This window comes from Limulus polyphemus, unplaced genomic scaffold, assembly GCF_000517525.1.
Source record: "Limulus polyphemus unplaced genomic scaffold, Limulus_polyphemus-2.1.2 Scaffold6201, whole genome shotgun sequence".
Classification (NCBI taxonomy): domain Eukaryota; kingdom Metazoa; phylum Arthropoda; class Merostomata; order Xiphosura; family Limulidae; genus Limulus; species Limulus polyphemus.
This window is the reverse complement of record NW_013671811.1, coordinates 16,562-21,786: the sequence shown is the minus strand read 5'-3', so window position 1 is coordinate 21,786 and position 5,225 is coordinate 16,562.

Genomic DNA, 5,225 nt, shown 5'->3' with positions numbered 1-5,225 from the left:
GATCGATATCATTGTATAATATGGACTACATGATCGATGTCATTATATAATATGGACTACATGATCGATGTCATTATATAATATGGACTACATGATCGATGTCATTATATAATATGGACTACATGATCGATATCATTATATAATATGAACTACATGATCGATGTCATTATATAATATGGACTACATGATCGATGTCATTATATAATATGGACTACATGATCGATATCATTATATAATATGAACTACATGATCGATGTCATTATATAATATGGACTACATGATCGATGTCATTATATAATATGGACTACATGATCGATGTCATTATAAGAACGTTGTTCATAAAGAAACTTGTAGCTGATGTTCTAATATGTATATAGGAGAAATTTGTTGATCCGTAGATGATCGAATATCCTAACATGTGCATGACATCCAAAACCTCAATACTAACAGTGCTATTACTCAGCATTATAGTAAATAACATGAGATTCCACAAATAGATAACACCTTATCGGATATCAAGACATTATCTAAATGCCATAATTTTCTGAACCGAAAGATTAAATACAGATGATTGTAAACATACTTATAGATACAAATATAAGCTGATTAATGAAAGGTTATCTTAGGACACGAAAAGCTGTTCGTATATGTAGCCCCCCAATGGCACAACGGTATGTCTGCGGACTTACAACGCTAGAAACCGGGTTTCAAACAAACATTTATATGTAATTGTAAAAAAAACAACACAAAAACGCCCATAACAACTGCAAAATGTGAAACCGTAAATTTACATGTATCTCCTCATGGACCCAACAAACCTTCATCCAAAATTTGGTGAAGACAGGGTTGTCTATTACAACTTGTTTAAACAGGGGGCGAAGTAGTGACAAAAAACGCCCATAAAAACCGCAAAACTGAAAATTTGTTTGTATCTTCCCATGGCCCCAATGAACCTCTGTACCAAATTTGGTGAATATCCATCCACAGTGGGCGAAGCAGCGGTAAAAAACGCCCATAAAAAAACCGCAAAACTGAAAATTTGTTTGTATCTTCCCATGGACCCAATGAACCTCTATACCAAATTTGGTGAATATTCATCTACAGTGGGCGAAGCAGTGGTAAAAAACACCCATAAAAAACCGCAAAATGCAAAACTGAAAATTTTTATATACCCTCCGCATGGACCTAATCAACCTCCATATCAGTTTTGGTGAAGATCCATCCACACTCTGTGAAGTGGTTACATGGACATACAACAGACAATACTATTATATATATATACTTAACATATCCACTTGTAAATCCAATAATGTTAATAGTTGACCTGTTGATTTACATATATTATTTATTTGCTATTGTTGGTTCGATTTATTTCAACAATTTAAATTTAAGAATGTCTGATATTATTTTAATGTGATCTGAACCTATTAGACACGCGTATCGATGCTGCACTGATCACAGTGTTCCGGTTTAGTTTCAACTGGATTAGTGAACTTGTAGGATATCGATAGGTCCTGGAGAAGCTGCAAATATTGAGCTAATAAAAGAGATATATGTCGTCATTTTATTTACATTAATATAAATGTCTCCAGCTGGCGTTAAAAACCAATGAAAGTGTTTCTATTTTTATTGTAGTTTCTTTTTCGTTATTTCAGTTGAACCAACCACAAGATGATCGCTGGGGGTGTGTGGTTTAACTGGGTAAATCTTGTTTGCTCTCTTTGAATCATTAGAAATGAGTGGCTCTAAACCACGTCACCTTTTCATCAAGGTTTTACTTTGTACATACATATACTATACATAGCCGAAACTACATTAGATTTCTGTATATTCGATAGTTTATTCTTGGTTGTACCCATCGCTATTCGCTGTCCTGGCTATATAGCAAAGGAAACGTGTGTTCTACTCTCGTGTCACTTATTCGAACGTTAACATTATGCAATCTTAGGCACCTCTTGGAGAGAACAGATATTTTGGGCATTCCCTTTAACACGCATGCGTCCTCGAGGGCGGTCGTGCGCCGGTACGAGAGTACACCATGACGAGAAAATCATTTCCAGAACAACTTACGCCTAGTGGAAGCATACGAAGAAAAAAGTAACGTCCGGGCAAGTCAAAGAAGAATCTGCAACTGGTCCTTGAACAGTCCAAATGGATGACCACGTCCGATTAAGCGAGATGGCTTACCTTAATATCCCTGACAAGGAGCGGTCCAAGAGTCCATCTCCTGTTGAGTCTTTAGGATCCACGACTGACATGACCGCTCCTATAACCTATGCTGGGTATCATCGTCATGAACCCGTAAGTATTTTCTTTGTAGCTTTCCTGATTTAATGTATTTTTGACAATATCAGAAGATATCCAACCCAAACACCATTACGCCCGATTTGGTAGACTTGAAGGTCATTTGTTATTTAAGAAAAGATTCACAGTTGGTTAAACTTTCTTTCTGGTGAAACTCGGCGATGTTACAGAGGAGAAAACAACTATTAAGCCTAAATTAAGTAATAAATGAAGGGAAAATATAAGTTTAAACAGAGATTGAATAAGGTTTCTAATAAATATTCCTGTACCTACACTTTCTAAGTACGAGATTTATGGAAATTACCAAACTTTTCAAAATAAAAGTGGAAGACGTTCCACTGCGCATCAACGTTTTATAATTATACTTATCTTAAATTATACGAAACGACTAAACTAACAATTGAGTAAATAGTTTGTGTAAACTGCTTAGTACAGAGTAAAACTTATAGAGAAAGACTTGGAAGAATGATCTACAAAAGTAGCACAAATAAAAATGTACGACGTTTCGAAAAAAAAACAACCCACTTCTGTCCTCAGTTTGTGTGATATTATAACTCCACTTTTATCCTCAGTTTGTGTGATATTATAACCCCCACTTTTGTCCTCAGTTTGTGTGATATTATAACCCCCACTTTTGTCCTCAGTTTGTGTGATATTATAACCCCACTTTTGTTTGTGTGATATTATAACCCCACTTTTGTTTGTGTGATATTATAACCCCACTTTTGTTTGTGTGATATTATAACCCCACTTTTGTTTGTGTGATATTATAAAGACTCGTAAAGATTTAAATGATAACATCGTGTACTGAACTTTAGTTTCAATTATTACCGGTTTGTTTGTTTGTAATTAAGCACAAAGCTACACAATGGGTTATCTGTGCTCTGGCCACCACGGGTATCGAAACCCGGATTTTAGCGATGTAAGTCCGCAGACATACCGCTGTGCCACTGGAGGGCATTATTACCGGTTTTATAGTGATATAATATCACGTGTATTAAGTACTAAAAATCACGCTTCGTCCTCTAGCCGTTCTATACAACAATAAGAAGTGTCTAGATGAAATATAAAAAGCCAAAACAATGAACGTGTCTGTTAGGTAGATGACAGTGGCGAATCTCAGTGCAAATTTCCACTATTGGGTTATTTAAGGGCTTTGTGAGTTATATATATTTTAAACTGGTTAATTTAAATCAAATTAATGAAATTATGATTAAGTTAAATACTTACCTTTTTGTTTCCATAAATAAGAATTACTATATTTAAAACAACATCTTTATATAAAATACCCCCCTCCCAATGGTTCAGCGGTCAACTTAAAGGCTTAGAACGCTAAAAATAGGAGTTCGAACCATGCATACAGCAAAGATAGCCAATTGAGAGGCTTTGCGCTTAACAACAAACAAACAATACATATATATACAATGGTAAACAAATAATAGCTTTTAGTCCCTCTTAAAATAGATTTACTCAGTTTAGACTACAGTCGAACTGCAAGAACTACATGGTGGCGTAGTATGATCACTTTGGCTATGGCTGACAAACGCATATGGTTCAGAGAGTTGAAGTTTACGGGCAGTGATGGATTTAGAACATTGAGAAAAACAAAGAAGAAAGCGCATGCTGTATTATCACGAGCGCAATAACAGCAGAGCGTAGTCACGTTCAAACAGTCTATAATATTTAGAAGTATAGGACAAAATACGTAGCTACAAATACGACTTTTGACTATAGTAAAGTAGTTAAGAAAAAACAGTCATTTGTGTTGTTCGTAAAATTGTAGTACCCAGATGGGACAGCGGTAAGTCTGTGGACTTTCAACCCTAAAAATTCATGGTTCGATTTTCCGCGGGTATCCCAAAATGGCTTTGCTCTAGCACAAACAAACATATAACTTTATTGAACTTTGTTAAGAGAATTGAAAACAAACCATGCATAAATAATGAATATCAATGCGAATTTATTGAAAGAAAAACACACTAAAAAGATAACATTTAAAAGTTAAAATCCATTAATTAACCGATTGCACGACACCAGCTTCATAAAAAGATCGTATAACTTTTATAATGTCTATCACAGACTCGAAACGTGTCTGAATGGGTGGCTGGGTGTTCTTGGCAGCGTTTCTGAGATACCTGATAACTTCACCATCAAGCAGTCCTGAGGTATATTTTTAGAACACGCTGTAGGATTACGTAATAGATGACTTGCACCAAATGATGCCCAGTCTCCAAAAGAAGATACACCACAAGTGTGTCGTTTTTCTTAGTTTTCCCTGAAATAGTAATTATGTATGTATTGTTTATGTTCGTAGAAATGTGAGACAAAAAGTTGAAGAATCCTAAATTCTCACTAAGAAACGAATATAACTTCTCTCACTTCGGCATTATTTGGACCTCGGGGAGAGCTAAAGGTGCTTCCATCTGTTGTCATTTTATTAAACAAATAGAAATAATGCTAATAAACTATCTGAACACATATGTGGGGTACATACCCCATTCACATTTTTTTCCAGTTAGTGTACATGCACTATTAATAACACCTATATTAGATTGAGGTAACTTTTTTTTAGCACCCCTCCTCCACTTTCCAACAAAGTTAAACAATAATTACAGTATATATTACGAATAATAATAAAAATGTTTGTTTTTTAATTATACACAAAGCTACACAAGGGCTATCTGTGCTCTGCCCACCACGGGTATCGAAACTCGGTTTCTAGCGTTGTAATTCCGCAGACACTAGGGGGCAATAATAAAGAAAAGGAAAATTATTACGTAACAATATCCGTAAGTCTCCCACAGAATTTGAATTTAAATCAAACAAATAATTGTTGGACCAACAATAAAACATAATGACACTAGTTATACACTTTTGGACTGTTAAATATAATAAAACATTGAAAAATTGCTTCCCTTATA